Source organism: Anabrus simplex, chromosome 1 (genome assembly GCF_040414725.1).
Source record: "Anabrus simplex isolate iqAnaSimp1 chromosome 1, ASM4041472v1, whole genome shotgun sequence".
In the NCBI taxonomy this organism is placed as follows: domain Eukaryota; kingdom Metazoa; phylum Arthropoda; class Insecta; order Orthoptera; family Tettigoniidae; genus Anabrus; species Anabrus simplex.
In genome coordinates, this window is record NC_090265.1 from 420,181,635 (window position 1) to 420,206,816 (window position 25,182).

General features: G+C 42.2%; 1 protein-coding gene across 1 annotated transcript in view; it reads left to right on the plus strand.

The window, feature by feature from the left end:
• The first annotated feature begins 2,062 nt into the window (after positions 1 to 2,062).
• The window catches only part of LOC136856890 (fatty acyl-CoA reductase wat), a 401,519-nt gene continuing 378,399 nt past the window's right edge, over positions 2,063 to 25,182 (plus strand). Inside the window, exon 1 of the mRNA XM_067135112.2 lies at positions 2,063 to 2,123. The gene's annotated coding sequence lies outside the window, so the exon portion shown is untranslated. The remainder of the gene's footprint in view (positions 2,124 to 25,182) is intronic.

The following is a 25,182-nucleotide window of genomic DNA, read 5'->3' on the forward strand; positions in this document are numbered from 1 at the left end:
AACATTAGACAGACTCTGCTCACACAAACTATATCTCCTACTACCCATAATGGTTTCTATGCTGATATGTGTAGAGCCCTAGTTACAGCAAATATCCTCTGGAATGCTGTGCATAATCCAGTTTTCAGAGATTTTTTAGAGAAATACACCAAACAGCACATCCCATCAGCATCTACATTAAAGAAGAACTACTTAGATATTTGTTACAATGAGGTCATTTTGTCAATCGGGGAGGATACTGGGGAGTCTTGCATATGGTTGTGTGTGGACGAAACCACCGACTCTGTGGGCAGGTACATTGCTAACCTTATAGTAGGAAAACTGGAACCCAATCAGGCATCTACCGCTCACCTTCTTTGCTCTAAACAGCTTGAGAAAGTCAATAGTCAAAGCATTGCATACTTCATCAACAAGGGGTTGCAATTGTTGTATCCCGGGAGTGTTGATGATTCTAAAGTCCTCCTCCTTGTCTCCGATGCTGCTTCCTACATAATTGCCACTGCACCTCTCCTCAAACCTTTCTATCCTTCTTTAATTCATGTTACTTGCATGGCCCATGCCTTGCATAGACTCGCAGAAACAGTTAGGGCCGAGTTTCCTGCAGTAAATACTCTCATTTCAACAATGAAGAAAGTGTTCTGTAAGGCTCCATCATGAATAGCCATCTTTCGAGAGAAACTCCCCTCTATTCCCCTTCCACCACAGCCAATCATCACCCGTTGGGGTTCCTGGATGGAAGCTGCCCTGTATTATGCAGAACATCTTGAGGAAATCAAGACTGTGATAGACAATTTGCCTTTAACGGACAACTCTGCATGTGTGTCGTCTGTCAAAGAGCTGTTAAATGACTGTTCCAGTGTTCAGAGAGACATTGCGTATATTCAGGCAAATTTTTCATTTCTTCCAGTCACCATTACAAAAATGGAGGAAAAAGGAAGCAGTCTCAAACAGCAATTTTCTGTACTTGAGGAAGCTGAGAATAACATACAAAGTGCTAGGGGCAAGGTAGGGGACAAAATAAGAGACAAGTGGTCTAGTGTACTGCAGAAGAAGTCAGGTCATTCAGTGCTGAAAAGGGTACATCAGGTAATGGATAGGGAAAAGGTAGACTTACCAAGTGAAATTGAATTGAAAAATGTAGGTAAATTTTCCTATGCCCCTCTAACATCTGTGAGTGTGGGGCGCTCTTTTTCTGCTTTCAAAATGATTTTAACAGATAAAAGACACAGCCTGACTGTGGAAAATTTGGAGAAGATTATTGTTATATACTGTAAAGCAAACTACGAATGAAAGTACTGTAGGAATGTTCCTCACAAATAATAAACACATACTCCATTCGCGTTTACTCGTTATTGGATGCCTATAGTGCTGTAATTGTGTACAGTGATTTTAGTATTAAGGTTCTAGATCAGTACTGATAATGGTGTATCATATAATCCATAACTTTTTTTGACACATGAAATTTTTGTATTGTTTTTGATAAATGTCTTTTTTATTTTGTCTTAATTTTGCAGTTATTTTGATTAAGAATAGGGATACCACGTTTGTTAAAGTAAAAAAAGTATCACGTTACAGTTTAAGTGTATATTGTAATATTTTAAACTCTATTTCCTGCCTATCCACACATTTTAAAACATATTTTAAGTGCCTATTTTCTCTTTTAAAATCCTATTTACTTGTCTTAAAAGCCTATTTTAGGCGCCTAAAACTAAATTTTTTAGAGCCTAAAATCCCAGGTCTAGTTATTACTTACTCCAAACAGGTTTTCAGACAAAACTTCGCAATGTACACGAGGCTGATCAACAAGCTGTGAAGTATATGAATCTAATGCAATGATATTTTATTATGTATGAAAGTGTACGTAACTATGCTACTTTGAGAATGTAGGACAGACTTGTTTGTCATAGAATTACCTATTAACCAGTAACTTTTCTAGGATAAAGCATTCGAGCGCATGAAGTGATGTAAATATTTCATATTCATTAGTAAATTGCATAATGCTTGTCACTTTTCTCGTGCTCAGGCCAAGAGGTCAAGGATCGGAAGTGATGCTTCCGAGTCCGAAGTCATTGTCGGTCAGTCACTGGTCACCTGTACGCTGCACCGCAAGGCGAGGACGATCGGTGAGTAACAACCTGCATGTCCTTACACTTTTGTTCTATATCAAGGTCATGAATGCATCTGGACGAGTAAAAGCTAAAGTATTCCATTATTTTTAACCTCGTAATTAACAGCCCACCTGTCGGTCATGATCATAAACGTGTCAAGTTTATTTATTTATTTATTTATTTATTTATTTATTTATTTATTTATTTATTTATTTATTTATTTATTTATTTATTTATTTATTTATTTATTTATTTATTTATGCCTTTCTGTACATGGCTGGTGTCAGGCTATGTAGCCTGCTATTAAGCCAAACCATATAATTTAATGTTATTTGCTTTACGTCCCACTAGCTACTTTTACGGATTTCGGAGACGCCGAGGTGCCGGAATTTAGTCTTGCAGGAGTTCTTTTTTCGTGCCAGTAAATTAACCGACACGAGGCTGACGTATTTGAGCACCTTCAAATACCACCGGACTGAGCCAGGATCGAACCTGCCAAGTTGGGGTTAGAAAGCCAGCGCCTCAACCGTCTGAGCCACTCAGCCCGGCAAACCATATAATTATCCATCTGCATAAACATAACATATTGAGCATTATAAAAACTCAACATTAAAAGTAAGTTGATTATAATTTAGTCCGCCTCTGTGGTGTAGTGGTTAATGTGATTAGCTGCCACCTCTCGAGGCCGGGGTTCGATTCTCGGCTCTGCCACGAAATTTGAAAAGTGGCACGAGGGCTGGGACGAAGTCCACTCAGCCTCGGGAGGTCAACTGAATAGAGGTGGGTTCGATTCCCCCCTAAGTCATCCTGGAAGTGGTTTTCCGTGGCTTCCCACTTCTCCTCCAGGCAAATAACGGGATGGTACCTAACTTAAGGCCACAACCGCTTCCTTCCCTCTTCCTTGTCTATCCCTTCCAATCGTCCCATCCCCCGCAAGGCCGCTCTTCAGCTTAGCAGATGAGGCCGCCTGGGCGAAGTACTGGTCATCCTCCCCAGTTGTATCCCCGACCGAGAGTCTGAAGCTCCAGGACACTGCCCTTGAGGCGGTAGAGGTGGGATCCCTCGCTGAGTCCGAGGGAAAAACCGACCCTGGAGGGTAAACAGATAAAGAAGAAGAAAAATATAATTTAAAGAACGTAAAATGTAATTTAACCGAAATTTAAATTGTCATAAAATTTCATTTTAAATGAATTAAATGAATATACAGTATTTAATATGATTAAAAACTAAATCTTGAAAAATTCAAACTATAATGTTACTAATCTTACATTTACATAATATTTATTTGGTAAGTCTTACACAGTGGTTAGCTGGTTCGAATCCATTTGGTGGAATAAATTTCACCATCAGATTATTGACCATGGTTCATGTTTGTGGGTTACTGTAGTCACGTCCTAGTTCGTGAACCATGGGCAACGGCTGAGTGGCCTAGTAAGTGGTCCTGAGAGTCGGGATACCAGTTGCTATGGAATTGGAGTGGCCATCTCGGACTTATTCTGAGTCCTGGCCCACCTTGTGCTCAGGCGGCTAGGACTATACAATCCACCGGTGGTCCATAACCCGTTAGAGGAGAGATCCTCACTTGGACTATGTGCAAGTAGGGTAGCATCCTGCTTCATGAATCGACCGAGCTCAAAACATTTAAAGCAAGCCTCGGACCTATGGGAGTAACGGAGTCCCACTCCCATTTGACAGGCGAGGGACTCCTTGGAAACAACTTGGCGAACGAATTGGAATTCGATGGGGAGCTATCAATATTAATGGGGCTTATGGAAGAAAGAAAGTAGAACTGGCTGAGTCAGCAAAGATGATGCATCTGGATGTGCTAGGAGTAAGTGATATTCGGGTAAGGGGAGATAATGAGGAAGAGATAGGAGATTATAAAGTGTACTTGACGGGTGTTAGAAAGGGAAGGGCAGAATCTAGGGTAGGGCTCTTTATCAGGAATACCATTGCACGCAACATAGTTTCTGTTAGGCACGTAAATGAGCGAATGAGGGGTAGATTTGTCAGTTGGAGGCATCAGGACTAGAATTGTGTCCGTGTATTCACCATGTGAGGGTGCAGATGAGGATGAAGTTGACAAGTTTTATGAAGAATTGAGTGACATCGTGGTCAGGGTCAACAGCAAGGATAGAATAGTGCTAATGGGCGATTTCAATGCGAGAGTTGGGAATAGAACTGAAGGATACGAAAGGGTGATTGGTAAATGTGGGGAAGATATGGAAGCTAATGGGAATGGGAAGCGTTTGCTGGACTTCTGTGCTAGTATGGGTTTAGCTGTTACGAATACATTCTTCAAGCATCAGGCTATTCACCGCTACACATGGGAGGCTAGGGGTACCAGATCCATAATAGACTATATCTTAACCGACTTCGAATTCAGGAAATCTGTTAGGAATGTACGAGTTTTCCGGGGATTTTTCGATGATACAGACCACTATCTGATCTGTAGTGAATTAAGTATCTCTAGGCCTAAGGTAGAGAAAGTGAAATCTGTCTGCAAACGAATAAGGGTAGAAAATCTCCAGGACGAGGAAATTAGACAGAAGTACATGGATATGATAAGTGAGAAGATTCGAACAGTAGACAGTAAGCAGGTTCAGGATATAGAAAGTGAATGGATGGCATACAGGGATGCTGTAGTAGAAACAGCAAGGGAATGCCTAGGAACAACTGTGTGTAAAGATGGGAAAAGGCGAACATCTTGGTGGAATGATGAAGTGAGAGCAGCTCGTAAACGTAAAAAGAAGGCTTATCAGAAATGGCTCCAAACAAGGGCCGAGGCAGACAGAGATTCGTACGTAGATGAAAGAAACAGAGCAAAACAAATAGTTGTTGAATCCAAAAAGAAGTCATGGGAAGATTTTGGTAACAACCTGGAAAGGCTAGGTCAAGCAGCAGGGAAACCTTTCTGGACAGTAATAAAGAATCTTAGGAAGGGAGGGAAAAAGGAAATGAACAGTGTTTTGAGTAATTCAGGTGAACTCATAATAGATCCCAGGGAATCACTGGAGAGGTGGAGGGAATATTTTGAACATCTTCTCAATGTAAAAGGAAATCATCCTGGTGGTGTTGCACACAGCCAAGCTCATGGGGAGGAGGAAAATGATATTGGTGAAATTACGCTTGAGGAAGTGGAAAGGATGGTAAATAAACTCCATTGTCATAAGGCAGCAGGAATAGATGAAATTAGACCTGAAATGGTGAAGTAGAGTGGGAAGGCAGGGATGAAATGGCTTCATAGAGTAGTAAAATTAGCATGGAGTGTTGGTAAGGTACCTTCAGATTGGGCAAAAGCAGTAATTGCACCTATCTATAAGCAAGGAAACAGGAAGGATTGCAACAACTATCGAGGTATCTCATTGATTAGTATACCAGGCAAAGTATTCACTGGCATCCTGGAAGGGAGGGTGGGATCAGTCGTTGAGAGGAAGCTGGATGAAAACCAGTGTGGTTTCAGACCACAGAGAGGCTGTCAGGATCAGATTTTTAGTATGCGCCAGGTAATTGAAAAATGCTACGAGAGGAATAGGCAGTTGTGTTTATGTTTCGTAGATCTAGAGAAAGCATATGACAGGGTACCGAGGGAAAAGATGTTCGCCATACTGGGGGACTATGGAATTAAAGGTAGATTATTAAAATCAATCAAACGCATTTATGTTGACAATTGGGCTTCGGTGAGAATTGATGGTAGGATGAGTTCTTGGTTCAGGGTACTTACAGGGGTTAGACAAGGCTGTAATCTTTCACCTTTGCTGTTTGTAGTTTACATGGATCATATGCTGAAAGGTATAAAATGGCAGGGAGGAATTCAGTTAGGTGGAAATGTAGTAAGAAGTCTGGCCTATGCTGACGACTTGGTCTTAATGGCAGATTGTGCCGAAAGCCTACAATCTAATATCGCAGAACTTGAAAATAGGTGCAATGAGTATGGTATGAAAATTAGCCTCTCGAAGACTAAATTGATGTCAGTAGGTAAGAAATTCAACAGAATTGAATGTCAGATAAGTGATACAAAGCTAGAACAGGTCGATAATTTCAAGTATTTAGGTTGTGTGTTCTCCCAGGATGGTAATATAGTAAGTGAGATTGAATCAAGGTGTCGTAAACTAATGCAGTGAGCTCGCAGCTACGATCAACAGTATTCTGTAAGAAGGAAGTCAGCTCCCAGACGAAACTATCTTTACATCGGTCTGTTTTCAGACCAACTTTGCTTTATGGGAGCGAAAGCTGGGTGGACTCAGGATATCTTAATCATAAGTTAGAAGTAACAGACATGAAAGTAGCAAGAATGATTGCTGGTACAAACAGGTGGGAACAATGGCAGGAGGGTACTCGGAATGAGGAGATAAAGGCTAATTTAGGAATGAACTCAATGGATGAAGCTGTACGCATAAACCGGCTTCGGTGGTGGGGTCATGTGGGGCGAATGGAGGAGGATAGGTTACCTAGGAGAATAATGGACTCTGTTATGGAGGGTAAGAGAAGTAGAGGTAGACCAAGACGACGATGGTTAGACTCGGTTTCTAACGATTTAAAGATAAGAGGTATAGAACTAAATGAGGCCACAACACTACTTGCAAATCGAGGATTATGGCAACGTTTAGTAAATTCACAGAGGCTTGCAGACTGAACGCTGAAAGGCATAACAGTCTATAATGATAATGTATGTATGTATGTATGTATGTATGTATGATTATTGGCCGGTAATCACTAGGTAGCGTGCTCCAAAGCCCGGATTAAATTTCGAACTTCTCTGCAGTGTTCATGTGGAATGAGGATATACGACGCTTTTGATGGTAATTCATCTGTCGGGTGGAGACGTTAAGCCTTGAGCAGCATGTTTGGTGTTATTCGACGAGAGTAGGCTATGTGTAGACAGGCGGAATTTACCCTCCCCTACCTCGTTATCATCATCTCACACCAATGGGCATGAAATTGAAAGACCTACACCAGGCGAGCCGAACATGTCCTTGGACACTCTCGGCACCGAAAAGGTAAGGTAAGGGTGTATTCTGCCCCGAAGGCAGGTTCGAACCAGAGCCAGAGTTTACGTACGGTAGGGTGGCCAGCTCCTTTCCGGTCCTCCATTCCCTTACCCCCCACCAACAACGCGTGGCAACCCATCCAAATCTTGACCACCGCCAATGTTGCTTAACTTCGGAGATCTCTCGGGAACCGGTGTTTCAGCACGGCTCCGGCCGTTCACAGCACCGAAAGACATACCTTTAAAAAAATCAGCACTACAATTTAAGTGCTTGTGTTGGAACAAACTAATTGCAGTGAAACTTGAATGATCATAAACGTAATGGTGTAACAGTCATTTTACCGTAATATAATAATTAAAGAAAGTAAACTCTTGTCCTCATCCCGAGGTGGAGCAGCTCTTTTCAGGCACACCCCAAATGGAGGTGAGCTGCATGTACCACTTCAACCAGATATCAGCCCCCCTGCCATTCTTAAATTTCTGGCAGAACCGGAAATCGACGCCGCGCCTCCGAGGACGGCAGCTAATAGTGCTAACCGTTACGCTACGGAGGCGGACTTAAAGAATAGTAATTTGTTCCTGCAGATTTAAATGGTATGTCGAAGGCAGTCCAACTCTGTGGTGTAGTGGTTAGTGTGATTAGCTGCCACCTCCCGAGGCCCGGGTTCGATTCCCGGCTCTGCCACGAAATTTGAGAAGTTGTACGAGGGCTGGAACGGGGTCCAGTCAGCCTCGGGAGGTCAACTGAGTAGAGTGGGGCTCGATTCCCTTCTCAGCCACCCTGGAAGTGGTTTTCCGTGGTTCCAACTTTTCCTCCAGGCAAATGCCGAGATGGTACCTACCTAAACGCCACGGCCGCTTCCTTCTCTCTTCCTTCTTTATCCCTTCCAAACTTCCCATCCCCCCACAAGCCCCCTGTTCAGTATAGCAGGTGAGGCCTCCTGGACGAGGTACTGGTCATTCTCCCCAACCCAGAGTCTGAAGCTCCAGGACACTGCCCTTGAGGCGGTAGAGATGGGATCCCTCGCTGAGTCCGAGGGGAAAACCGACTCTGGAGGGCAAACAGATGACGTAGAAGAAGGAGAAAAAGCACAGGAACTAGGTAATTTTCTTCTTTCTACTAATAAACGGGCATGTTAATAGCATGCACGTGTGTATTGAAGCGCTGAAAATAAAGTAGACCAGGTCCACTATCGGTCTGTTTTAAATCAAGTCCACAGAAATAGAGCTTCCGTGGCTCAGGCGGCAGCGCGCCGGCCTCTCACCGCTGTGTTCCGAGCTTCAAATCGCGGTCACTCTATGTGAGATTTGTGCTCGAAAAGGTGGGACAGGTTTTTCTGCGGGTACTCCGGTTTTCCCTGTCATGTTTCATTCCAGCAACACTCTCCAATATCATTTCATCTGTCAGTCATTCATCATCGCCCAGAGGAGTGCGACAGGCTTCGGCAGCCGTCACAGTTCCTATCCTCACCGCTAGACGGGGGCTTCATTCATTCCGTTCCTGACCCGGCCTAATGACTGGAAACAGGGCTAAGTTTTAAATTCCTTCCACAGACAAGTAGCCCATTGCTTTATTTTTCATAATACAAATAGACCATGTCCATACACAGTATTTTCCTGGCCCACCGCTAGATGTTGATAAGCGGCCATGTCCATCCACTGAATTAGTTAAGAATACATTCTCCAACGCATCATGTTGAAACAAATGATAATTCTGTTTACAATATGCATGCTAAGAATGAAGAAGACTGTGTTGTTGACTCATCACAAATGATTTCAAGAACATACGGATTACCGGGCGAGTTGGCCGTGCGGTTAGAGGCGCGCAGCTGTGAGCTTGCATCCGGGAGATGGTGGCTTCGAATCCCACTGTCGGCAGCCCTGAAGATGATTTTCCGTGGTTTCCCATTTTCACACCAGGCAAATGCTGGGGCTGTACCCTAATTAAGGCCACGGCCGCTTCCTTCCAGTTCCTAGCCCTTTCCTGTCCCATCGTCGCCGTATGACCTATCTGTGTCAGTGCGTCGTAAAGCAAATAGCAAAAAAATACTGAAACCTGCAGATTGTTTCTGAAAGACAAACAAGTATTACAGGATAGGTTATAAAATTTCTGGAGATGAGGACAATCACCTTCCGAAAATGTAAATATTTGATGAAGGAGTATCTGCACACTTGTAATGAAGAAGGATCATTTGAAGTTCTTGATCTACAGCAGGGCCTCTCAGGGTGCATGCGCGTGGTGCATGCACTGTGCACGGTGCAAGAGACGACTTTGCTTGGTTGATCAGAGTGCAGACCCCCACTCCTCGATTTGGAGCAATAGCGCTGTCTCTCTCTTTCCTCACGCCTGTCTCGCTCGCTCCGCCTGTCTCCCTCTCCCCCACTTGCGCCGTAGCGCTCCAAATCCGGGCTGAGTTGAGCCGAGTATAGCCGAGTAGAGCCGAGCATAGCCGAGTAGCCCAGAGACGAAGCGTTGATCCGAGCCATACCGAGCGGCACCGAGCGGCACCGATGCACAGTGCACGGAGCTCTTGCGCCTCGCTCTGCACGCGTGAGATTTTGGGCGTTTGAGAGGCCCTGATCTACAGCAAAGACACGATCGTGAACTTATGAACGTAGCTTTAAATGTGCTGTGCTACGTCATATCGAAATGGTCATCCTATTAAAAATAGAGGTGCCGGGCTGAGTGGCTCAGACGGTTACGGCACTGGCCTTCTAACCCCAACTTGGCAGGTTCGATCCCTGCTCAGTCCTGTGATATTTGAAGGTGCTCAAATACGACAGTCTCGTGTCGGTAGATTTACTGGCACGTAAAAGAACTCCTGCGGGACTAAATTCCGGCACATCGGCGTCTCCGAAGACCGTAAAAGTTGTTAGTGGGACGTAAAGCAAATAACATTATTAAAAATAGAGGTAAGTTACTTAATGAATTGTTACATCTCCTTCAGTACATTCCTGAGTACACTCCTCACAGGGTACCCCTTCAAAAGTTTAGCGTCTAGAAGGGCATCTAGTCGAAAAACTGAGCTAAGTCAACTTCAATTGCTGACCTTGATAAATTGGTAAAAGTCTAGGAAGAAGAAGAAAAAGAACGATACGAGGATTAAAAATTTCAAAATTTGACAACTTTTCATACTTATGGTATCAGCTCTTTTAATTACTGAGCAGAAACATTTTTCTCAAAACTAGAATAATATGATTTGGTCTAGTTGCATTTTCAGTGCTTCGTTACATAGATGACCAATATTTCATACTAAGTCATATTTTACTTTCCATTACAGATTGTAGCTTGATGTTATTTCTCGATAAATGCAATACTCTACGACAGGCCAGAGCAAAATGTAGCTTCCATCGAAGTCACAGTTTCATTCACAGCTGTGAGATTGTGGAAGCTGCTCTGATGTTTGGTTGTGCTGAATAATGGCATTCGGAGCAGAACTATTGTGTCTGGATGTTATGAAGGCACTACTCATAGGACCAGTCGTGCTGTGATGGCACTTTCTGGCCCCTCGAGAAAAACAATGACAAACTCCTCGTCATGCCTTGTACACCTAATTATGGCACCGCCATCTGTTTTTGCAATTTCCGTATAACTGAGTTACATTTAGTGGTGCTTTTTAAGGATTTAACCAGCTTTCGATATGAAGGCTTAATATACATTATAATAAAACTCTAAGGCCGCCTCTGTGGTGTAGTGGTTAGCGTGATTAGCTGCCACCCCCGGAGGTCCGGGTTCGATTCCCGGCTCTGCCACGAAATTTGAAAAGTGGTACGAGGGCTGGAACGGGGTCCACTCAGCCTCGGGAGGTCAACTGAGTAGAGGTGGGTTCGATTCCCACCTCAGCCATCCTGGAAGTGGTTTTCCGTGGTTTCCCACTTCTCCTCATCATCATCATCTGTTTACCCTCCAGGTTCGACTTTTCCCTCGGACTTAGCGAGGGATCCCACCTCTACCGCCTCAAGGGCAGTGTCCTGGAGCTTCAGACTCTTGGTCGGGGGATACAACTGGGGAGTATGACCAGTACCTCGCCCAGGCGGCCTCACCTGCTATGCTGAACAGGGGCCTTGGGGAGGGATGGGAAGACTGGATGGGATAGGCAAGGAAGAGGGAAGGAAGCGGCCGTGGCCTTAAGTTAGGTACCATCCCGGCATTCGCCTGGAGGAGAAGTGGGAAACCACGGAAAACCACTTCGAGGATGGCTGAGGTGGGAAACGAACCCACCTCTACTCAGTTGACCTCACGAGGCTGAGTGGACCCCGTTCCAGCCCTCGTACCACTTTTCAAATTTCGTGGCAGAGCCGGGAATCAAACCCGGACCTCCGGGGGTGGCAGCTAATCACGCTAACCACTACGCCACAGAGGCGGACTTGTGTTGTCAAAATCAATTTTTTTGTATAAAGTATTCTATGTACAGAACTATCGGTCCATTTCTACAGTGCACAAGCAAGGTCGTGCTTCCATGGCTCAGGTGGCAGCGCACCGGCCTGTCACTGCTGGGCTCCGTGGTTCAAATCCTGGTCACTCCATGTGAGATTTGTGCTGGACAAAGCGGAGGCGGGATAGGTTTTTTCTCCGGATTCTCCGGTTTTCCCTATCATCTTTCATTCCAACAACACTCTCCAATATCATTTCAGTACATCTGTCAGTCATTAATCATTGCCCCAGAGGAGTGCGACAGGCTTCGGCAGCCGGCATAATTCCTGTCTTCGCCGCTAGATGGCGCTTCATGCATTCCATATCTGATCCGGTTGAATGACTGGAAACAGGCTGTGGATTTTCATTTTCATGTGCAAGGTCATTCGATATCATCATTAGCTTACTGTTCCGAACCACCCAGTAAATTTTCAGAAATGAATTATAGCACTATCGCTGATTTTATGGCAAAACTACTATTAACTGTGAGGTATGTTAATTGATTATTCGAGGAAGTTTCTTGAACAATGCCTCGTCCAATCCAAACAGTTACCTTGTAACTGGAATACAGAGCTTAACTCTATAACCGACCGCTATTTTGTCCAGAAATTAACCTGAAACTTAATGGTTGAGTGAACCCCAGGATTATGTGCCTCTCCACAAATGATAGGCTTGTTCTAAACATTCATTTTCTGACTGGGAGCCGAACTAACGTCCTTCCGGGTGCAAGCTCAGATTTACCTTCCCTAATAACATAAAAAAATGGCGTATGGCTTTTAGTCCCAGGAGTGTCCGAGGATAAGTTGGGCTCACCAGATGCAGGTCTTTTCATTTGACTCCTGTAGGTGACCCGCGCGTCGTGATGAGGATGAAATGATGATAAAGACGCCACATACACCCAGTCCCCGTGCCAGCGGAATTAACCAATTATGTTTAAAACTCCCGACCCTGCCGGTAATCGAATCCAGGACCCCTGTGACCAAAGCCCAACACGCTAAATATTTAGCCATGGAACCGGACCCTAATAACATAAACTATATATGACTGAGCGAGTGACTGCGTGGCTAGGATAGAGAAGGTACCAGCGAGCATTTGCCTAGTGTGAAAATGGGAAACCACGGAAAACATCTTCGGGGTCGCCGACGGTGAGATTGAAACTTTTCGCTCTAATCCCCGCTACCTTTGTCCCCAGGAATTATCCGAGTGGACCCCGTTCCACTTTCAAATTTCTTGGCAGAGTCGGGAATTGAATCCGGGCCTTCGGGGGTGGCAGCTAATCACCCATGTCCTTTCAGGTAAATCAAGCTCGCCTTTAGCGCCTCGACTAGGCAGCCTCTACCTTTTCTTCAATATATAAGAAAAATAAAAACAACGTATTGATTTTTTTTAAGGTGCGAAGTTCTGGTAATGTCGCCTGTACATTATAAAGTTTATAGTCCATGCCACTTAAGCGAATGCCCTTCGCTTGACTTCGTCTCATCGAAGGCAACAAATCCCGGCCTGAGGATTAGAACGGTCCCGAAAAGTCTACTGAAGAGCTGTTTAATATGAAAGGCAACACATCAGATCAAGACTGAAGAATTCATCAATTTGACTAGGCCGTCTGGGTGAGGAGTGATGGTCTTGACAAGACCAAGGTATTTTATGCGCTAGATGTGCATGTGGTTTATTTTTCTTTTGTATAAAGTTAGCAGATGATTTGTCTTCCCTACATAAATATCTACATTGCTTTCTGTAACACAATCCAGAAATAATATCGCACCAAACACTTTACTTAGGGGTTATTACCCCCTTAAGTGTATCCGAGAACCTAGTACCGTTTTCATTATGTTCTCTGTTTCTTACATTGAAATAGAAACATTCTAGATCTCCCATTCTAAAGAGCAAAGTAGTTCAGTTGTATCGGCAATTGTTTCTAACAAACGTACCGCATTTGCCCGAATGTAACGTACACCTTTTTCAACCAAATGTCTCCAAATGTCTTCTCAATAAACACGCACCAAAACGCACTGCTCGCGTAACACGCCCTGCGGCTCCATGGATGACTCAAGAAACGAGACTTAATGACAGAGAGAGACAAAGCTTTCAGAAAATCTAAAACTAGCCAAGTACCAATCGATTTTGACCTGTACAAGACCCTTCGTAACAGGACCACACAGGCCGTAAGGAATGCCAAAATAAGACACTCACAGAACATTTTGCTAACCTGGAACACGACAACAATCTGGAAAACCGTTAAAAATGGGCATAGGTGGAAATAAAATACATACTGTTGACATTAAACTACCACTGGATGATTCAAACCAATACTTTACTATAAGACCCGTCAACATTGACGAGACAACAAAAGAACAGACGATTAACAAAATTCTACACAATGACAATACTAACAATGGAGGAGACCAGTTATATTTTTCGCTCGTAACTCCCGCAGAAATGAGACAAATTGCACGATCAATAAGGACCACTGCGACAGGGTGTGACAAGATTGCTCCACAGTTATTGTTAAAAATTCTAGACGTAATCCTACCAACTCTAACCCACATCATTAACACCTCACTGCTGGCATATTCCCTTCCCTTTGGAAATGTGCGATTGTTCGCCCATTCCCAAAGACCATCAATCCCTAGGAGCCCAAAGACTTTTGATCCATTTGCATTTTACCATTTCTACCCAAAATTTTGGAGAAAATAGTTCCCAGACAAATAACCGCATGTTTAAATAACAATATACTTCTTGACAAATACCAGTCTGGTTTTAGAAGCAATCATAGCACAAATACTGCACTACTTAAAGTTACAAACGACATAGGAATAGCTATGGATAAGAGAGAAGTTACTGTTATAACTCCTCTAGACTTTAGTCAGGCCTTCGACTACGTTGACACGGACATACTGATGGCAAAATTACGTGCTCTTAACTTCTCACAAAGCACACTATCCTGGATGTATTCCTATCTCTCTGATCGAAAGCAGTGTATATCAACAAGTGAAAATTTCTCTTCATGGCAATATATAGAGACTGAAATACAACAGGAGTCAGTGCTAGCGCCATTCCTATTTCCGATCTTCATTTCAGGACTAACACAAGTAATTAAACATTGTCAATATCATGAGTACGTAGACGACTTACAAATATACACATGCACATCCTCGTAAGTTACCAACTGCAATAAATAATATGACGACCTAGAAAGAATATGTAAGTGAACCGGTGAATATGCACTAAACATCAATGCCCAAAAATCGCAGTGTATTATTTTAGCTACCTAAAAACCCACGCACTTCTCACAGACGTTCATATCCACTAACATTAAGAGGCACTCAGTTACAATTGAAAGACACAGTTAAAAACTTAGGGATGATAATGGACAAAAGCCTTGATTGGAACGATCATGTAATAGGTATATGTCAGCGAGTGTTTTATTCCTTACATTTCCTTAAGAAACTCATAGATTTACTTCCCCCAAAATGCAAGAAAACTGTTTATCCAAAGTATGGTAATGCCAATATTAGACTACTGTGTCGTAGTATACAGTAACCTGAACGCCTCGCTTTCCATCAAGCTCCAAAAGGCACATAAGGCATGTGTTCGATTTATTTCAGATATATCAAGGTTTAACCATATTTCTCCCACATTTGATATACTTCCATGGCTCCGATTAAGAGAGCGACGAAATTTACACACTGTTTCTCTGTTACATCGTATACTAAACCTCAACACTCCTGAATACCTAAGCACACAGTTCCATTACCTAGCATCACCTTCCAGTATTCCTACCAGAGTACTAAGCATTCCCATTCACCGCTCAACTGGCTACAGTAGATCATTTATAGTCACCGCCAGTCGAATTTGGAATTCCCTACCTGCTGAAATTAGGAGCGTGTCAAACCACCTCCGCTTTAAGAAACTCTGTCAAACCTGGTTAATAAATAATAATTATTTATAACATACGTACGGTCAGATCATAGCTAAGTTATTAGGTTAATTAAAACATTTAATTGATACCTTAAGATACTAAAGTGTAGATAATTTATTCAGTGTATATTTAACTCTTCATGTAGGTGTATGTATGGTCGGACAGAATAGCAGGCTTCATAGCCTGAGACCCACCATATAAAACAAGACAATTAAATAAATAAATAAATAAATGGGGGGGTGCGCATTAGAATCAACGGCGCACAAGATTCGTACCCAGGCTCGAAAATTATGTTACCCTCTTGCTTCGGCTCTGTTCAGATCACCTCGTTGCTCGTCTTTACTTGCTTTCACTTCGCTGGCTTTATCACGGATACTGTATTTTTGCAGGCATTGCTGATAGTAAGAGCTTCATTGTGACTGGAGAATTTGACTTAATCAAGATATGGAAGACAAAAGCGAAGAGTTTCAGCTGAGGTAATACTTTGTGCAGAAAACCATCCACGTGGACAGGCTGCAAGAGAATTCAGTGCAACAGAAAGTGACATTCGCCTGTAGCCCCAACACAAAATGGCTATATTTGTCTCTAAATCGACGAAGTTCACTGCTCCACGAAAACAGAGACATCCTGACGTACACGAAGAGGTTTTGAAATTCGTAAAGTAAACTCGTGTCCCCATCCCGAAGTAGCGCAGCTCTTATCAGGCATACCCGTAATGGAGGTGAGTTGCATGTACTTACCATTTTTAATCACATACCAGCCCTCTTGCCATTCTTCAAAACTCTGGCAGTACCGGGAACCGATCGCGAGCTTCCGAGGACGGCAGCTAACAGCGCTAATCATTACGCTGCGAAGGCAGACAAATTCTTAAGGAAAGGAGGAAATAAAAATCGCAAGATAAACCCATTGTCATATCAAGTAATGTTAACCTACCTATAGACTACTCTAATATTGGGAAGTCCATAAGTGGAATTCATTGTTGTGTGTAAAAAATTAATTTTATACCTGCTTTGCAGTAGCGCATTACAACCGCAAGTAAACATTTTTTTTTTAATTTCAAGCCTTTTAAAACTGGGGTGCGCTCTAGATTCGATGGTGCACGAGATACTAGTAAATACTATAAAAGTTTTTCGACACCGATCAATGCATCGTGTTTCTGTAAACAAAAGTACCGAGCTCGATAGCTGCAGTCGCTTAAGTGCGGCAGTATCCAGTATTCGAGAGATAGTAGGTTCGAATCCCACTGTCGGCAGCCCTGAAGATGGTTTTCCGTGGTTACCCATTTTCACACCAAGCAAATGCTGGAGCTGTACCTTAATTAAGGCCACGGCCGCTTCCTTTCCAGTCCTAGCCCTTTCCTGTCCCATCGTCGCCATAAGACATATCTGTGTCGGTGCGACGTAAAGCCAATAGCAAAAAAAATTAAACAAAAGTCACAGTTGTTCCGTTAACAAAGATAAAGTAATCACGTAGCATATACAGCTTTCTCCTGCTAAGGCGACTACTGCCCAGCGAGATGCAGTACCATGAGATCAGAGTTATAATTTCCTAAGTCGTATTGATTTTCCTACATTATTATAACATCCACTGGTTCTCATATTAGGCAGGTCTTCAGCTGATCTCATGAGGCTCACTGAACTCCAGTCTGGGACAGAGATCAGGACTAAAATTCTTACACGAGCTGGGAATTGAATCAAGAGATCCAAGTAAGAGACAGTCACGCTACTCTACGAGAATTACCAAGAACAACATCACATTTTTAAAAGCTAAACAGGGATCTGTGAGGATTTTCTTACCTGGCTCTGTGTACCTGACTGGGATTGTTTCGCGTATATTCTGTTATATGACAGTTCCATGCATAGTCCCAGTTAAATAGTTCTTTCCCGTGTTCGTTTTTTTGGGCACTTAGAAATGGATTCATTTCGAAGGAACCTATTATTTATCACATTTTAACAGGGTTTTTAAAAGGAATAAAGAAATTATTTAATTGCTGAGTGAACTCAAACTACTGTGTATTTAAACTATATAGTTTCAATACAACATTAATTACTGAATACCCAAACGACAGGTTCCTACGATTTTCAGGTAGTGATAATGACCAACGGTCGTCCAGCTCCTTGGCTGCTTTGGTTCCGATGGCTCTAGGTTCGATTCCTGACTGGGTTGGAGATTTTAGACACTCGCGGTCAATTCCTATGCTTCAAGGATTGAGTTTGTTTGTCTTAATACACAACTCATCATAAAAACACAACGCACAACACACCGTACTGTCGAATACCACATAAACGAGTAATCGTGAAAACATCCCCCCAAATAGGAGTGACATCAGGAAAGCCATAGCTAAGCCAAACCATCTCCGTACATGTTATGAAGGTCCTTGGAGGAGAGTAAAGTAAGGACTTCTACTATTCACAACTTCGGTAGTATGAGATGAACTGGTTAAATCTATGCTGGCCGCCTTTACCCCCAGAAATTAACCAGGTACTCAATTTTTGTTGTGGACTGGGTGAACTTCAGGGTTATTTGCCTGTGCAGAAGTGAAAACCTCGTTTCTAAATTTTTCGACTTCCTGATGGGGAGTCAAACGCACGTGCTTACAGATAAACCCGCAAGCCTTTACCATCTCGACTGGCCCATCCCTCTCCGGCAGTAAAATTGAGCTTAGTCCACGCACTAGTGAAAATGCATTCAAGAACACCCCTTAAGAATATCTTAGATAAAATTCTAAAAGAATTTAATTGTATAAAGTCCACCTGCTCAATACTCGTTTGCCATTTGATAAATGGTCTGTCTCAGCGGCGTGCGGTGAACGCGTTCGTTATCCCAGCTGAAAAAGAAAGCCCCACCACATTACCATTTCCAAATTGGTATTACGCCAGTATCATAGCATAAGTTACAGCGGATTTTAAACAATGTACTTACAGTTTCCAGTAATGGTACAGTCATGGTTTTCACATAAATGTCCTGAGACATTTAAAAAAAAACTACTAACCTACACTGAGTGAGCAAAAGTTAGCCGATATTTTACAGTTTCACTCGCTTAGGGAGTGTAGGTACAGTGACGCCAAACGTGAGAAAGTACTCCTCACGACGAATAACTCGCGGAAACTTCACCTATAATATAAGAACAATACTACAAAAATTCACATTCTCTACCACCATTACAGGCAAACCCACGGTGCACAGCAACAAAATACAAAATCCTTGTGCTACGCGCTGTGGTCATGCTGGGCAACCTAAATATTTGCCGAGTGTATTGGAAAAAATCCTCTACACGTGCCGAAATCCAAAAATAAAATATATACTTTAATTACAATTGATTTCGTAAAATAGCTTTATTTTTAGTAACAAGGCGATGTGCAAGTGGCTACACCGTTAACATATTGATATTTATCTTGCAGTGTCTGATATGTGGTACTGAACACTTCGAGTGTTAACTAACAGAGCTAACGTCCATTACCCAAGCTAGCTGGCCTGTCGCCGTAAGACGCTGTGAATCTCGGTTGGTTCACATCCACCCCCAGGACAAGGAGGCTTCAAGGGCGTGCATCAACACAGCTACTTGAATTTCGCTGGGGTAGCTCTCTTTCGCGCCAGAAAAGAAATCCAACTCGCTGGAGATGCTGAACTGCTGTCGAGCGAGCGGTTTGTCGAGACAGCTGTACTTGGCTTGACTTGGTCGTTTGTAGTTTTTTAACTTATAAAAAGCGTTCTAAGGAATAATAAAATGTTAAAACAAAATTCTTCGCTGCTGGGGTACATGGGGTTCAGTGCACGCCACTGGTCTGTCTATAAAGCTACATAGGACATGTTTCGACCTAGCCCAGAGGTCATCATCAGCTAAAATAACATAAAGAAGAAAGACATACACAAAAAACAGTGATACATAAAAATAAAACAAACTTGAGATGAAATACAATCAGCAAATGCAAAGGAAATATACGTTTAAAATGTATATAGGTCCGCCTCTGTGGTGTAGTGGTTACTGTGATTAGCTGCCAACCCCCCTCCCTCCCCAGAGACTCGGGTTCGATCCCCGGCTCTGCCACGAAATTTGAAAACTGGTACGAGGGCTGGAATAGGGTCCACTAAGCCTTGGGAGGTCAACTGAGTAGAGGTGGTTTCGATTCCCACCTCAGCTATCCTGGAAGTGATTTTCCGTGTTTTCTCACTTCTCCTCCAGGCAAATGCCGGGATGGTACCTAACTTAAGGCCACGGCCGCTTCCTTCCCTCTTCCCTGTCTATCCCTTCCAATCTTCCCATCCCCCTGCAAGGCCCCTGTTCAGCATAGCAGGTGAGGCCGCCTGGGAGAGGTACTGGTCATCCTCCCCAGTTTCATCCCCGATCCAGAGTCTGAAGCTCCAGGACACTGCCCTTGAGACGGTAAAGGTGGGATTCCTCGCTGAGTCCGAGAGAAAAACCGACCCTGAAGGATAAACAGATAAAGAAGAAGAAGAATGTATATAGCTTCAATCTTAAAATATCCGGGAGATAGTAGGTTCGAATCCCACTATCGGCAGCCCTGAAAATGGTTTTCCGTGGTTTCCCATTTTCACACCAGGCAAATGCTGGGGCTGTACCTTAATTAAGGCCACGGCCGCTTCCTTCCAACTCCTAGGCCTTTCCTATCCCATCGTCGCCATAAGACATATCTGTGTCGGTGCGACGTAAAGCCCCTAGTAATCTTAAAATACAAGCAACAAATGCAATGGAAATCTGTGAAATGTACAAAGCTTCAAACTTGGACGAATTTGCTTGTAAGTGTGGGTCCAACCGTATTTAATACAACTATTGGTTGGCTGGAGGAAATACTTAAATATTGTGAAGACTGTCAAATGCTGTCCTATTTGTAATGCATCTGGAAACGGAGTGAAATTTTGAAAAATCTGTTACATTTCTTCATGGAGAATACAAGTATAGCCACGATTTCCTCTCTCCTCCATCCTTGTGCTGCCACAGTTAAACTCGTATTCTCCATGAAGAAATGTAACAGATTTTACAAAATTTCAGTCCAGTTGCAAAAGCATGACAAATAGAACAACATTTAATAGTCTTCACAATTTTTAAGTATTTCCTCCAGCCAACCAATAGTTGTATTAAATACGGTTGGTCAAGTGCTAAATTCGTCCAAGTTTGACGCTGTGTACACTTAAGCACAGATTTCCATTGCATTTGTTGATTGTATTTTAAGATTGAAGCTATATATATTTTAAACATATATTTCCTGTGCATTTGTTGATGTATTTCATCTCAAGCTTTTTATTTTTACGTATCACTATTTTTTGTGTATGTCTTTATTCTTTATGTTATTTTAGCTGATGATGACCTCTAGGCTAGCTCGGAACATGTCCTATGTAGATTTTTAGGCAGACCATTTAACAAATCGCAAACGTGTATTGAGCAGGTGGACTTCATACAATTAAACTCTTTTAGAGTTTTATCTTAGATATTTAAAGTCAATACGGAACGGGAATGAAGTTCATTACCCCTTAGGAATAGGGGAAAGTCGGGAGGTATCGGACAGTTTAACTTTTCTGCCATAATTTGTTTATGGAATAGGAAAAAAAATCATATAATGCATTTTATAAGCATCTATATTCTTGTATCAACGTACTCACTAGAATATATTTAATCACAATCAAAAACACGGACAATATTAACAAATTAAGGAGGTCATTACACTTTCGTAGGTTTGAGAAATGGAGGGTGGTATCGGACGGTCAATCTGTTTTAACAAAAATTAATTTTTTTCACATTCAAAATAAAACAAATTAACTTTTAGCCATTCTGCAAATATCACACTCATTAGCGTTGAAGATTCTTGATGGACTAAACAAATAGTTAGTCACAAGATCATTTAATTTATCAAAAATATGTCCACTTGCTCCTTGTTGAAGCCTACTGCTCGCTGCAAGCTGATGGACTCAGCCGTCCTCAAACGGAGGTCTTAATGCCTCTTCATAAAATCATGAAAAGGGTCTTTCCTGCCATCATTTTAGTTTTATTAAACCTATGTTCAGCTCTCTATTCCTCAGCAAATTGATACACAAGTTTTAAAAATCCTGTTTTGATGAGTGGCATGAGCTGACTGTCGGGGCCTTGATATGCATGTACAGGTCATCCGAGAATGTTCTCTGAAAAGTCTCACTGTTCGCGGTACACGCTTTTATTGGAATCTCTCTACCAGCTTCAAGAGCTTTAATTCTATCATATAACGTGCTTTTGTGGAACAGAGGAACATTGACTGGCCTCTCTAATACTCATTCCATTGTCCCTGACACTATTCACGGCTAATATTATATTGCTTTCTTCCCATTATCCTCGCATCTTCCCCATGCTTACCTAAAACAAAGGATAGTACTATCAGTAACCCGGACGGAACTGCAACCTATGTGTCCGATACCGCCCGAATGAGTCCCTTAAGAAACAACTGGAACTGAACGAGAACGTTCGGAAAGAAACTGATTCTAAACCCACGATATTACAGAGTAAGGAATACTGCTTCCGCTAGTTGTTCCTTGTTGCTGCTAATTCTTGGTAAAAATAAATCCGTGCCGGCCGAAAATCGCACAAAGGACAAAAATACACCACCACTCATAAACGACCCTGTCTTTCGACTGAATAGGATGTACCCATCCTTCAAACATGCAGGCGGACCTGTGAGTAGCTAAACAGGTTCTGCCAGATGCTGCTAACAAAGACATCTGTGAATTGTCCGATACCAGCCGCCGTCCGATACCTCCCGACCTTCCTCTACACGTATCTGCCTCAAAGTAGGTGACCAAAACATCAAGTTCGTGCCGGGCTGAGTGGCTCAGTCCGGTGATATTTGAAGGTACTCAAATACGTCAGCCTCGTGTCTATAGATTAGACGTAAAAGAACCCACGAGGGACGAAATTCCAGCGCCTCGGCGTTTCTGAAACCCGTAAAATGTGCTTAGTGGGACGTAAAGCAATTATTATTATTATTATTATTATTATTATTATTATTATTATTATTATTATTATTATTATTATTATTATTATTATTATTATTATTATTATATATTTTGCGAATGAGCCCATTAGGACTACGCAAAGTACTTAGAGACAGGCATTTGCCTTTCTTTGTGCCCACACTTCCTTCATTCGTTTGCTGTGTGCTTCTTTTCTCTCTTGAGACCATATTGTTCCGGTCTTCTTCTTTGGTTTTTCCTCTTGGTCAACTTGCCACTTATGAACTTTGGTTCTGAAGATAACCCGGCTTTGGATGTCTTCAGGTGCAATTCCTGCCAGTTTGAGATCTGTTTTAATTTCGTCAATCCATTTTATTGTGTCCGTTTTGGCTTTACTTCGGTTTTCATAAAATTCAACTATTTGCTTTGTAAGTCTATCTGGGTTCATCCTTTTTATATGTCCAAAGAATCTTAATCTGCGTTTTCTGATGTCGCTGTGAATGTTAGAAAATTGTTTGATTTCCTGTTTCCCTCTAATGCGGTACTGTTCATCTACGAGTTTTGGGCCTAAAATTTTTCTAATGATCTTGCGTTCCTTTTTCTGAATATTTTCTAGATCAGTTTTCCTGTTCAAAATTAGTGTCTCTGATCCATAGAGGCATTCTGGTTTGATAACTGTATTATAGTGTCTTAGTTTTGCATGCTTGGAGAGACACTTTTTGTTATAGATATTATTATTATTATTATTATTATTATTATTATTATTATTATTATTATTATTATTATTATTATTATTATTATTATTATTATTATTATTATTACGGTTCGCGTGAAAGGGAAGGAGGGCAGAGAGGAATAGCTGAACACAAAGAGCAGTGCTGCGCTAATATCTCCGTTTGTAATCATTTCAACATAATCCTATAATATAAGAGAGACAGAGAGAGAGAGAGAGAGAGAGAGAGAGAGAGAGAGAGTGTGTGTGTGTGTGTGTGTGTGTGTGTGTGTGTGTGTGTGTGTGTGTGTGTGTGTGTGTGTGTGTGTGTGTGTGTGTGTGTGTGTGTGTGTGTGTGTGTGTGTGTGTGTGTGTGTGTGTTACTAATGTTGTAGGAAACGTTATTTCCCTCATTTATTTTCTGTATATTGACTCTGCTCGTGATGGCGCCGTGCCTTATGTTACCTCCCCGCGTGCGACCGTATAATTAGTAACCGTGTTAGATGTGACCAGCAAACTGTATACAAAGCTTTGTGGAATACCACGACTGATCGTGCACCTATCAATGACCGGTGAAACGAGATTCCACAACAGTAAGGTACGGAGCTCGATAGCTGCAGTCGCTTAAGTGCGGCCAGTATCCAGTATTCGGGAGATAGTAGGTTCGAACCCCACTGTCGGCAGCCCTGAAAATGGTTTTCCGTGGTTTCCCATTTTCACACCAGGCAAATGCTAGGGCTGTACCTTAATTAAGGCCACGGCCGCTTCCTTCCCACTCCTAGCCATTTCCTGTCCCATCGTCGCCGTAAGACCTATCTGTGTCGGTGCGACGTAAAACAACTAGCAAAAAAAACAGTAAGGTCATTTGTCCATGTGATAGTTGTCATTTAGTTGTCAGTTAGTTGTGACCTATCGTGAATGCGATTTTTGTCATCACAATCATTCATTTCCGTGTCTAGTCAGCATTTCCAAAAAACTGCAGCTGCGATGGCCTTGTTGTTTCCTTTGAAACATCTTGTGATGTGCATGGGTTGTCTCAGTGAAGAACGGGGAACTATCTTTAGCAAAGGATCTTATACTTACAGGTATTATCTTTTGGATATAAAATAATTAAACTAAATAGGCCTATAGCGTCAATATTTCCCTTCTCAGAAATGAGAATTCAAAATGCTATTTATGTTATTTTATTTAATGTTGATTTTCTTGGTGAAATTAACTTAATAGATAATTTTATAGGGAAGTACTGCGATCATAAATATCATTGTTTATTATTTTTATTGGGTGGTAGCCATATAAATAATATTTTATTTTCAATTTACAAACAGTATTCACATATCAAGTGCGCAGTCCATAACATGGTTGTGTATCGATGGAACGCAGAGTAAGTGCCGAAGAAGGATCTAAGACTACTTGGGAGCATGAGATTCTACCACCTAGCACTGCTGCGTGCTAGACGTGGCTGAAACAGAAGAAACAAGGCACAACTGCAGAAGAACAGCAAGAGAAGACGTGTCCACACCAGTAAACCTGATATATGGAGAGGAGTTTTCAAAACTATATTCACACAGTCATGATCTTTCAACAAAATTTCCACAATACGACTGGTTGAAAAGTATGCTGTGGTGTCGAGATAGGAGACATCTTGGAACCGAACAAAATCCTAAATCCCAGTGGTGAAACCGTCTAAATTGAAAATTTGATAAGACTACCGAATGGTTAGAGTTTTCTAGTTCCTGAAAATATTATTGATCGAAACAAGAAAATCATGATTTTCAGGTGGAGTGGGGGAAGGTTAATATTCAATGAGGTTCTTACAACAGCAAGACTCCACCTATTTTTTTTAACCTTTAAGAGTTGTCCCGAATAATTCTGGGAGCTGTACACCAATCACACAGGCTCTGGGAACACATTCAACGAAATGGACCAGCTCTTAATGCTCTATTACCAGACAAGACTGAAAATACCTATTTTCAAATGCTTATGGCTATTAATGAATGGAATTTCTTATGGAAATTAAATGAAATGTCGTATGGCTTTTAGTGCCGGGATATCCCAGGACGGGTTCGGCTCGCCAGGTGCAGGTCTTTCTATTTGACACCCGTA